Below are 12779 nucleotides of genomic sequence, written 5' to 3'. Positions count from 1 at the left end.
TTTCCACTCAAATGTCTTCAGAAGTTTAAGAGACTTTTCCCCAAAGATTGCAAAAACCAGCATCCTTCATCCTTTGGTTGCTGTAGCACAAGTTCTTAGCATGAGCTGAGCACATAAATGAGACGCAGTTATGAGGTACAGTGGACGGGCTTCTCCCAGCAACTGGAAAGTTTCCTTCGAGAGTGGAAACATGAGTGATGGCAGCCTTGGGGCAAACCGGGCGATGGCCACAAAAAGCCTGGGAGGTGCCGTGTCGTATGGGCACAGGAAGAAAAAAAGTCCTGGGAGGTCCTACTTTAAAAGGACTAACTGGAAAAAGCCTCCCCCCCTCCTCAGAGTCCAGAACAGGGATGAAAAATCAACAGAAAAGACAGTTCAGCAACGGTTGAGAAAAGAATGGAGTCACCCAGGACCTGGCCTGGGGGCAGGAAGGGACAGCCCTGTGGCACAGAGACCCCCACTTGGTGCTTGCTCTGGATCCAGAGGACTTATCTGGGCTATTGAGCTTCTCTGATATGCTCTTGCAGGACCCCTTCAGAAAACAAGGTTTAAATTCACTATTTGCCGATAGGTAACAGGATGCATGCCAAGTAATAAGTTAAAAAGGAGTACCCATCTCTCTAGTGCCATAGCAGTAGTGCTAATTGAACTGTGATAGCAGCATCCATCACTTAATAAGGCAGACGCAGAGCTTGGTTAGCTGTGATTCATGGGCTTATTTGCTGTTCACAGTCATTCAGCTGATTCAGATAGATACTCACAAAAAACCACCACTGGTGTCACCTGAAAACCATGCAGAGTTTAACAAGAACACTCACCTAAAATTTCATCCGGGACGAGCATATTCTTTATTTGCTATGTTTTATTGCCCTGGACAAAACTTTCCAGGGCTCTTTGGATAACATCTGCGAAGCAAACACTTCACAAAGAAACAACAGAAAGTGGAAAATCGCATCCTGCCCCCCCCCAAGCTCTCTGTAACAGCTCAGGGAGCTGTGTGTGACCCGATACCCAAGCAGCAGTGCTGGCATGGACTTCCAGCCCTGTGCACAGCATGTTGCTCTCGGTGGGCCTTTCCATAGGCTGCTGTATGATGCACTGTGCACACAAAACACACAGTTTCTAAAGAGATACTGCTATGTTTTCTTTCAATGTACATATTATATCTTGGGCTTCTATGAAATAACCATAGCAACAACACTAACACTGATATCTTCCATGAGAAATATTAAGCTATGGCTCTCGCTGTGATTCTGAAATGAAATCTACCTTGCTGTTGGCAAATTCTGGGGTACGAGCCAAGCCAGGGATTAAATCCCATCCCCGGGGCTGTTTTACAGTGCAAGATGGGTAGATAGAAATTTTCAGTAGTTTCTTGAGATGTTTGTCCAAGAATGCTGGTACAGACTGGCTGTTGGTTTCCTCAGAAACAGCCAAATTTCTGGGAAGCAGCAAGCAAACCTTGGAGTCAAACCTGCCCATCATCCCTTCGATAGGAGAGCTGTTCTGGGAGCCCTTGTCACGTCTAGTGGCTATGGGTGAAGTAGAAGCCTCTTAACCTTGTTAAGTCCATCTTTAATATTTCTCAGGTTATTTCCCCCCTCCCCTTCCTTTCTTTCTTTAAATGGCTTCATAATCTTTTTCTGGAGGAATCAAAGACCTCATTCCAAAGAAGTGGGTCTCTCTTCATACTCCTTTGATCTTCTGCTAATCCATGTAGTTAGCTATCTCTTGCTGTGAAAAATAACCTAGCTGGTTTTCCTTGGATCTGTCAATCGTTGCATCTCTTCATTGCTGAATTTTTCTCCCCTAAATGGGCATGATGTAAGAGCTGACTGTATTGCATCTTCGTAATGGCTTAGCTATCTAGACTGGCAATTATCAATGCCTGAATGAGATTCAAAGCCTCGCACGCTTTGCCCATTGCCTCGAGGCTCTTGTATCACTTGAGGATGCCCTGACTAACACAGCAGCACTCTCTCAGCAGCATTCAGGCAAATGATAGGATGCACAACATTAAAAAAAAAGCTAAACTGAGCTATGTTGTTTCATTTGGGCAAGGCACAGCGACTGAGGGGCAAGAGATTGCATCTCTGCTGAACTTCAGGCGCAAGGCTTGCTGCAGCAGTCAGAGGGCTTATCTAGCCAAGGTCTGGAAAAGAGAATCTAAGAAATTCTGCTTTTGCTGAAACAGGTCAAGGTCTGAGCCAACTCAGCAGGTAAATAGATGCTTAAACATTCATTAATTTGTCTTCAGACACGCCGCTCACCTGTGGGAATGGCTTCCTGAGGCAGCCCGGTGTCCAAGGTCAAGAGGACCAAGGGAGAGCTTCCAAAAACAGGACCACTGCTTCCCACTGGGTGTTTTCCTCCCCGTTCCCAGCAGGGCTGCACTAGCGGGCTGCTGCGGGTTTTGTGCACAGAGACCTGCCCTGGCTGGGGCAGCAGGCAGTGGCATGTGGGCAGCAGAAGCAGCGTGGTTTGCTCCCTGCAGCCCGACGGTGTGGCAGCCCCAAGGCCAGAGGGCTGGACGGGTGCGTGGGTTGGGAGGAGTCCCCTGAGAAGCCCATGCCATCCGGAGAGCCCTTGTCCTGCTCACACACTGTGGACCGAGCTGTCACCCTGTGCCTTTGGCAGCTGCAGCGCTGCTGTCCTCAGCAGGCAGATGACTTGAACCTGTCCCTGGCAGGCAAAGCCCCAGGAGGCAAGACCCCGAGGGTGAATTTGGAGGGCAGATTATTAAAACACTGAGTTACCAGAAGCTTACTCCAGAGAAACTATTTGAGCACACACAAATCAGTATGCAAAGATTCAACAGAGACATGTCTGAGTGATTAACAACCCAGATTTATTAATGTTAGCTCATACCAAATGCATCTAACTGCCTTCAGCATAGTTGCTGATGAAGACGATAACAGAAAACACAGTGCAGGGGATACCTGAATTCCAGAGACAAATCCCCTTATATAGCCCCATCACATAATGAACAAAGAAACCACAAAATGCCAACTAGATTAACAAAAAGCAAGCAGAAAAAAACCCACAATGAGTCAGAAAATTAGCTCAGGAAGGAGAAACAGAATACAATTATCATCAGTTAGCTCTTCAAGTGGAAAACAGTACCGAGGGGCTGTCCAAAGCATGCTGAAGAAATAAATGGAAATGTCCTCAGTTAAATCCAAATCAAGCCCTGGGAGGTGGGGACACAGCTGGGTCAGTGTCAGAGACCATCCTCTTGCACTGAGGTATAGCTCAGCAAATTGGGTCACTCCCAGACCAGGGGAAGAAGAGGGAGGAAAAGCCCCAAGCCTTGCCCAGGAGACTTGGATGCAAAGGGCACACCCGGAATTAACACTTGGAAGATAATGAGCAGACACCCTCTGCCATGGGCAGCAAAGGAGAGTCTCTCCCTCAAGTCAAGGCAGATGACTCTACCCTCTCACCGACTGCGGAGCAAACACGCCTGGTTCCCTCGAGCTATTGCCTCCTGCACTGCGGTAGGGAGAAAAATGCTTCTGATCTCCCCAGACTTTGGATGAAGCCCAAGCAGGAATACTGACAGGATAAGGGCAGGTTTATCACGCCAAGCACAGTGCTGCAGTCAGCTCCCAGTTTAAAGATTCAAAGTTTTTCACAAAGCTGCCCTGTCCCACCAGCAGTAATCCCTACCCAAATTCTAGCATATATTCCCAAACTACTCCCCCGAGCTTGATGTCCAAGCACTCCCACTGCACACACCTTTCCAACGATGACTGCACCACCCAGCTCATCCCGATGAGCTTTCTGTGCTGAGCAGGTATGTCAGGGGCACCTTCATTGCCAAGACGCGTTGGCAATGCTGCATTTCGGGTGTCTACGTTGGAACAGGACTGAAGTCCTTTGGGGTCACTGGCTGATGGTACGAGGCAGGAGCGCAGGAGCAGATTACCAAATGCTGCTGCAGCTCAGGCGAGCGCCTGAGCGATGCTCCGAACTGTGCTGGAGAGGGCAGGTAACAGCGGTTAGGAGGGAAGCGAGCTGACACGGCCGGAGCAGGGAGGTCTGCAAGCACCTGTGCCTGGTGCGCTGCACTGAAGCAAACCTTTCCCTAGGAGGTTACTGGAAGTCTCCCCAGACAGCAAAGCAAAAGCACTTCTTGCCCTAACCCCCCCCCCCCCCCCCATTTTTTCCTTTGCCCCAGTAATAAGGGTTGAATTAAAGCATTTGGCCCTTGTAATGAAGTTTTATTCTGCCATGAGCCAACACTAGCTAATAATGCCTTGTTCAGCAACGCTAAATTGCATGAGGACACTGCCCTCTGCAATGAGCTGTCAATGAAGAGCAGCTGTCAATTATCAGAGGTGAGAGGAAAAAAATATAGCAATAAAAACCCCAAAAACCCAACAGACTGAGTGCTGCAGAAACCATGTGTCTGATTTTACAACACAATAGTCTGTCACTTGAAGAGACTTTTCCATGACAGGCCTCACAAAAATCTCCTTGGCAGATAAGAACAGAGGCATTGCTTTATAAAATCAGATTGATGGACCATCTAATTTGTCTGCTGGAGGCAAAAACAATCGCTTTATGGGACACCATAAGGGACAACTATAGGTAGTGTCCCCATTAATGGAATTTCTGCTTATTGCCTTGCAATTAATGCTGCTTCAGGGCATAAAGGTTTATATTCTCTCCAAGCGTCATGTCCATCTAACATACCCATATGCTTGCATTGTATCCACATGTATCTAATCCATACTGTGTCCTGACAGGCTGTCGAACCTCGGTGGTCTCTTGGCCCAAGGATTTCCCCGCTGCAGGGATCTTCAGTTGGTGTTTGTAGCTGAAAGTAGCGACAGCAATTTTCAAAACACCATTTTTGACAGTTTCGTGCCATTCTACCAGAACTGCAGCATATTCCTCAACCAGATCTGCAGAAGTCATTGCTATTTCAAATCCACACTTGTCACCAACTTGAGTACTGTAATCAGTGTGATTCTAAGGCGGCCAGACTTTGGGTGTTATTAGGAGATAGTTTATGACACATAATAAAAATGATGGCAGGCAAGTTTTAGAGCAATGGATTTTGTTCCTTTTTTCGAGACGGAGATGATGTTTGCTTGCTGCCACATCTTGTGTCAGGCAATTTCAAACAGGAATTAAGTGATCAATTAATCAATGGCCTAAACCTTTTGCACCTTCTTTCTCCTTCCACTGCATTTTAGTCTTTTACTGGTGACACATGTCAAACAAGGCAGAATTCTGAATTATAAGGAGTTCCTGGATCACCCAAAACTTCCATGATGGATTTACCACAAAGTTCAGTTAATTACGAGTTGCAATAGACTGGATGACCCTGGGCTATTTTGGAAGTTTTTGTTTCCTTCTGAACTGTGATACATTGCTCGGACCTTTCACGTTAAGGCTAATAAACCAAGTCCCTCCTAAACACTGGAAAGGAATCAAGTTTTAGTTTTTACTATTAGGGTATTTCTAGGATTCCCTTCGTAGTACAGTATCTTTCCTGAATCTGTCTTTACAGGTCAGTTATTTAACAGACTATCTTCATTTTCTACCTGTTCTTGAATTAAATGCACCAGTGGCTCTTGCTCACGAACAGTGAATAACCCTGACAGTTCCCTGCATGGAGATGGCAATAGCTACAGCTCCAAATAAATACCTTAAAGCAGTATCCCCTCTTTATGTTCACGCTTCTATTGCAGGCTATAGATTTTTTTTCCCTTTATTAAATTTGAAAGTTAATTTTAAGAAACCTAAAGCTAAAGCTGACTTGAACATAAGGTTACCCTGTGTTCTATTTAAAAGAATTGTATTAAATTGCATTACCTTGCCTTCTATTTAGTGGAATAGAAGTATTCTGTTGTCCTTCGCAGATTGCAGGGCATCCTCTGGGTGAACTGTAATGATTAATACAGACCATGAATATTTAGCAATATATTCAGACATCTCAGCTATAAATGGGAACAGGCTGAAAATGAACCTTAAGCTTGTTTGATCCCCAGCATTCAAATGCCGCAGGCACCATCGTGTTCCTCCTTTCAACAGTTGCCAGGATGAGCAACTTTTAATGACTCACTGGTGCCCTTGTGAAATACTTCTGGTGAGAAGCTGGAGGATTGTATCTTTAAACTGTACATCGCAAATAGGAAGTTTAGTGCCCTACATTTCTGGTTAGCTCTGGAGGCATCAATTGTAATTTAAGGGCAGGTTTTTATTTCACTTATGATGTGATTCACGGTGCGGATGGAGAAATGGAGGCACATTAAAAAAAGAGGAAAAGGAGCACTCTGAGGGTTACTGACACACCCAGCTTGGGTGTGCAAGACCTTCCAGCAGCAATTCCTACGCTCGTTCCCTCAGGTCTGTCCACGCACCCCCGGTCGAGCATCCCTCTGACCCGTCTGGGTGCTGATGGGCCGGTCAGAGCCCTTTGCCCAGCCTGACCCCCCCAGCTGCTCAGCAGTCAGTCTTCTGCTGTTAATTTCACAGGGGGCCAGGCAGAAACAATGGGCTCCTGGGGGTTTCACCAGGGAATTAGCAGCTAAGACTTTCATTTTAGTCCTTGGTGCAACCCTGCAAAGTGATCCTTGCATTTTAAAGCAGCAGGATTGCTAAAGCCTGCAAGCGACAGTAAAGGGAGGCTGGTGACCTCAGGAAAAAGGACCGGCTATGTTTTGTGTTCTTCTTTTCCTCCAAACTCAAACATTATAAAATCCAGCTGGCTCACATGTTCTTGCCTCATGAAAGGTTATTTATCACTGCATCCTTTAGGTCTTATCTGAGAATGACAGAAGAGCTTGCTCAAGACGACGACAGACACTTCAGCTCTAGAACAGACTTTAAAGGACGATTCTCTCCCTTTCCCTGTGGATGATGATTTTGCTCATCAGCGCTAGCGCCCCGCTCCCAGTGCCCACACCCCAGCCCAGCCAGCTGTAGCACAGCTGTCCCCACAGGAGCCCTGCGCCCAGGGCGTGCCTTTGGGAGAGGCACCAGGTCGCAGGCGTGCCCAGGAAGAGTCTGGCCTGCAGCACGGCTGACCACTTGCAGACTGGTATAAAAAGGGGCAGTAAAAAAAAAGAAAAGGGACGACCCTGGCAACATCAGCTTGGCTAATATCCCTTGTTATAGAAGCTAAAAATAGCACAGAAAGCCCAAATATCATGTAGTTTTTCATGATTTTTATTCTCCATATTCTTGGAAAAACTAAAGATCTTTTAGAAACTTTAAGAGTTCTGTTTTACAACCTTTTATCTGTTTGCTCCTTTGAGCACTTATGGTGGCTAGCCATAATGTTTGGTAAGTGAAGAGCACTGGTTGTATTTTCATTATCTCAGAAAATTGGCATAGCAGCAAATTAATAGAATAGGAAGTAAAACACAGGCTGTGGACAAAGCCAGGGAACTAAGAGGAGGAAGGGCAGAGGGAAGGGATGCTTTATACTAAGGTATCATTCACAGGAGTGCATTGTGCATGCAGCTGGACCCGAACAGAGACCCGTTCATCCGCGCAGGCAGCTGAGGAGCCTGGCTGGTTTCGCCAGAGGCAAAGGTAGCGCTGACAGTGCTTTGTTCATCGTCTCTTTGCTGGCTCCTGCATGGTGATTCCACGTTTGGCGCCAAGTGGCTGGAAACTAAAATGGTCACACCGTTTAATGGCAGCCTAGCTCCTGCTTGTAAAAGATGCTGAGATCTTCTTGGAGCTCCTTTCCATGGGGAGAGAGGGGGGTGTGTGGACACAGTGTCTCATACTAGCAAAAACAGAGTGGGAAGGGGGAACACCTGCAAATGTTGCTGCAGGTTGTGTGCTTGTTGGCATGGGCTGCTGGTACCTCCAGGGCATCAGCCGCCAGGAGGATGAGAGCCTGCGTTTGCCTTGGCCTGCAAGCGAAAGCAAAGTGTTTGAGGCAGTTATGTTGGGTTTTACCAAAATGTTCTACTGCAAAACTAAAACATGGCTGTAAAGAACATGAGAGTTGGAGAATCAAACAGTAAAAAAGTAGGAAATTAAAGCTTCCCATGAAAATTGGCGTTCTTGTGCCTATGCATTATGCTACAGGTACTGCCATTTTCAGCTAAATGTCAGCCGGATTATGATTAATGAGATCTTATATGTGTATGTGTGTATGAAACATGTTTTCCACTAACCTCATTCTTGGGAAAAGCTTAATTCTTTCATGTGAAGTGTTCCAATAAAAACATGATTAGTCTGAGGCAGACAAAGTATGGTAAAATCCATGGAAGTTATGCGAGGCAAAGTTAATAGCCATGAAAACCAGAGCTCTTTGCTGGAAAGCAGTGCTCATGGCACCTCACATCCAGCTCTGGAGCAATGGTGTGTAATGGCCAAGTGACAATGTGAACATTCAGCGCTCACAGCTCTCCCGGAGACACCTCCTGCTTTCTCCCCTCGTAGCCCACCAGCAACTCGAGCTTTCCAGCCCAGTTTGCCTCTCCCGCATCCTACCTCCCTCGGCCTCTCCTCCCTCCTCAGCTCAGCCAGGCACTCAGTGCTCTCCCCCTGAGCTGGTCTCAGCTTGTGCCAAACTAGTAACAGCCTCAGTGGGCAAGCCTGAATTTATTTACCTATTTTTTTCTGAAGCCAAGTTGTCAAATTTTTTGTTTTGCCTTTCCCCTGGTCATTGCAAAGGAAGGCGAGACTGAGGGCGAAGGTGGGAGGAACTGCAGTATTTTCCTATTTGTTGCTTTAAGCATTGCTAATATATTCTCTGCTCCCCCTCCCTATACAAAGTGGAGGATATGAGCATTTCCTCCATTACAGCTCAATTATATATTTATATTTATATCATTTATATTTATACGTACACACACTGCAGATGCTAGGATGCTATTTCAAATACCTTTCTGTGGCACATGTGCCATGGGACGGGAGCACGTCTCCATCGGTTCCCCGGAGTAAAGGGGTGCACGCTTTGGGAGGAGCCTCTCGGACACGACCAGGGTAAGACCTCATCGAGGACAGGAGAGCAGCTCACAACCTGCCCTGCTCCCGGTGGAGCTCTGCCGACGGAGTGGTCCTGGCCGCATGCCCCGGGTCCCATGGCACCCGCCCAGCAGCATCGGGGCCAGCGCAGGACAGAGCCCCTCAGGCTCGGGGTCGTGTCTGACTTGTCCGGCCTTTGGAGGTGGCTGGAGGGAAGAACCCGAGTCATTGTGTGCTTGTTGCTCCTGCTTGTTTTAAATTAACTGTAGGAGGTGAGAAATTATGAAAATTGGCCCTATTGTTATTGTATTTGATTGGGGTATTTATATGTAATCCAATAATTCCTTAAAACCAGCTCAGAGGAGGATGTGAGGGGGAGTTTGAAGAGGTATTGAATGGGTTGCAAAAACACTTTATTCTTTTGCTAAAACTTTGTTCCCCAATGCAGCTGCATTTGAATCCAAAATCAGCCCATTATCCAGTCTATTGGCTCCCATTAACATAATTGTCACACAGAAGTAGGCTGGCCAGTCTCAAAAAACCTCATTTACCACCAGGACTCAGGGAAGGAATACAGGAATTTCACTGGGATAATAACGTATTTTTGACAGATAGTAATAACTATTGGCATCAGGCTGTCCCTGAAGACAAAGAGTGTTTGTTTTTCATCAGCAAGGCTTTATGATTGGAGCCGCAATGTTTTTCCTTAAAAATGAACTTCTGCTGCCAATACAGGCTCCCATTTGTAATCTTTTTTTTTTTTTTTTGGTGGTGGTTGTTGTTGCTCCCAGTTTGGTTCCAGTTGAGAGGGTTTGCTCTCATTAACATCCCCCTAATCCTCTAAACACTATGTCCAGTTCCCCAGCCCTCCGTCCACACAGCCAGGGCAGCGTGGGCTGGGGGGAGGTGTCCCCTTCTTCAAATTTGGAGGGAATCTAATGGCAGAGACAGTCCCCAGGCCTGGGTGCAGTTTTGTCTGCCCAGCAAAGCCATGGGGTGATATTTGCACTTACTGCGCGGGTGATGCAAAGCAGCCGGAGACGCTGGCATCCCAAACACACCCACTGCGAAGCTTTTTACCTGCTTTTTGAAGACTGCATCTGGACAGTCCCTGTGAGTCAGTCCACAAGTTTGAGAGGTGAGTTTGGAAGGTAGAAGAAAAATAAATTTCTGTCTCCTGGCAAACACATTCAATAATTCAATAACGTGCTGTAAAATGGGTGTTTTCATTCACTTGTAATTGCCCTTGTGTCCTGCAGAGAAGCAGTAATATGAGAACCATGCACGCAGGGGAAAGCCTGTGGAAAATACAAAATGGGAAAATCAGAGAACAAACAATAAAAAATCATCTGTGGGGAAGGAGAGGAAAGTGGAGAAGGAAAGAAACTCGGGACTGGAAATTCAGTTCTCTTTAATGGATTTAAGTCTTCATTTTTAACAACCAAAATTTAACTAACTGTCCTCTAGCCCCCTATGCAGAGGAGACAGGAGCACACAGAAATTGGTGCAGAGCGGATTTAAAAGGTTCAGTGCCACAATTACTCTGTCAAGCAGAGCATGGAGGTGCATGGCTGAGCAAGGTGAGCCCGGTGGGAGAAGTGGTTTATTACAGCGCCAAGTGCGACCGATGCCTATGGGGATGAGTAATTCCCATGTGAGGAGCAGCAGCAGAGCACAAGGGAGCTGAGCATCACCCGGGCCTGTCCCTCCTGACATGAAAACGAGCTGAAATTTAATTATCGGCTTTCTCCTTGAGTTCACCCCTGTGAATCCCTTTCTGTCCCCGCCACCATTCCCCTGCGGTTTCTGCTCTTTCCTGCTCATAATGGACGTGCACAGGGAGGCTGGAGAGCGGGGCCGGACCCTCGCCTGTGGGCAGCCGCTGCATCGCCACTTCCACCAGCCTCCCCTCACCTAAAAGCCCCTGCAGCAGCTCGCCAGCACCACTGGGCTTGGGGACATGGGGGATGCCCAGGGCATGGCCCTGGCTCTGCTGCCACCAGGGTCTGTGCGGCCAGGGCCGACCTCGCACGGTGGTGCACCGGGCTGAGAGCGGGGACCAGCAGCAGGTGCCAGCATAGAGAGAGCCAGCAGCACGTTCCTCCCCTCCTTCCTCTTCTCCATGGCTGTCCTGCCCTTGGGTCCAAGGACAGCCTGTCGCAGGTGTTTGAAGGAAACCTTTGGAGGAACATATTTTCCTTACTGGTGAGCCTCCAAGTCCAGGTGTGGTTTGGTGCCCGGCTGCCTACCTAAATTCTGCCAAACTATTCATGCTGGGTAAGTAGATGTTAATGACTTGGCTTAAGTTACCTTAGACTGACACAAAAATTTGGTTGGACAATTTTCCACCCACCTGAAATACACTGAATGTTTGTGAAAGATTCTTCTAACTGTCACATAATTGAATGCAATCAGGCATCTGTGTGTGCTAATGAAGCAGCTGTGCCAGGTTAAACCTCTGCAGAGCCAGGCTGTGCAGGGCTCGCCTCCGCTCGCTACCGGTGGGTTTTCTGCCTCTCTTATTTGTGGTGGCTCACTTTTCTTCAGAGCCTGTTGGTCTGTGTTTAAACATCGTAGCTTTCTATAGGGTAGGCAAGAAAATGAAGTGCAAAAGCAGAAAAGCTGCATTTGCCAAGGTGTTACTGAGCACTTAATCATTTCTGCTATTTGCTTGCTCCACCCCAGCTTTGCAGTTTAGCCAAACTCCCCTGAGGAGCATGTGCTTCCCTCTTCTGACCCTTTTCTACAAAGAAAAGAGCAGCCTTTCTCTGGTCATGAGGTCCCTTTTCCTGCCCTCTCCTCCCTATAAATACAGTTTTTTGGTCTGTATTTTCACACAACGTTGTTTTTAGTCCAGATCATCTCAGACCAAAGATGGACAAGCAAACACAGAATTTCAGGAAAACGGTCTTACTGTAAAAGCACTTGCTCTGTGCATTCAGAATCTGCACACGAGGTAAACCTTAGAAAGCTCATCTGACTTAACTGTTCACAGATCATGCAGTCCTTGTTAATACAGGGCTCATTAATTAGCCTGGCTCTTGCTGTAGGCTTCCCACCCCGGGCATTTCATTAGCAGGAACATCCCCTTCAGCCTGGCCAGACTTCTCCATCAGCTCCCCTTTGCGACTCAGTGCTCACTGGGCAGAAGGACGTGCCCTCAGATGGGAGCCCCCTGTGAGAAAGATGCAAAGACCCCACTTGACATGCAACAGCACCTCAGTAGGTCTTAAATAAAGTCTGCTTGGGGTTTACCGGTCTACACAAGGACATGGAGTCACTGGTCTCCACCGCTGCAGTTACTTCGTCAGGGGATGCAAGTGATGTATCTCAACACCCCACATGTTTCAGCCAAGTTCTTTAAAGCGAAAGCCCGTCGGTCAGGAATATTTGGCTTGGCAGGATCACTGGCTGCAAGCTGTGGCTGCTGTGAAAGGCAGGACACACGTCTGCATTCCTGCTCCAGAGACCAGCTCAGGAGAACGCCCAGTGCACATGCCTCATGTGGGCCAAATGGCATTTACTGGCATCCTCCTCTGGAACTGGAAGCTTGTCAAGCAGTCAGCCCATGTGCTTTGAATGCCTTTGTATCAGTTTTGCATCCCAGCTGGAGATGTTCCTCCCGGAGGCAGTTGAGGTGAGGACTGTGCGTACCCCAGCATCTTTACATGCTGCCAGCCTCTCTGCAAATTGTGGCTGATGAGGCACCAGGAACTGGAGAGGTAGGAGCCAGCCTTGCTCTGACCACCTAGGAGCTGGTTTTCAACCCCACACTTCTCTCCTTGCATGGAGTATGTTCCTCCTGCCAGCTCTGGTCCACAGATGTCTACTTTTAT

This window comes from Aptenodytes patagonicus, chromosome 9, assembly GCF_965638725.1.
Source record: "Aptenodytes patagonicus chromosome 9, bAptPat1.pri.cur, whole genome shotgun sequence".
NCBI lineage: Eukaryota > Metazoa > Chordata > Aves > Sphenisciformes > Spheniscidae > Aptenodytes > Aptenodytes patagonicus.
The sequence above is the reverse complement of the archived record's forward strand: the minus strand, read 5'-3'. Positions refer to the sequence as shown.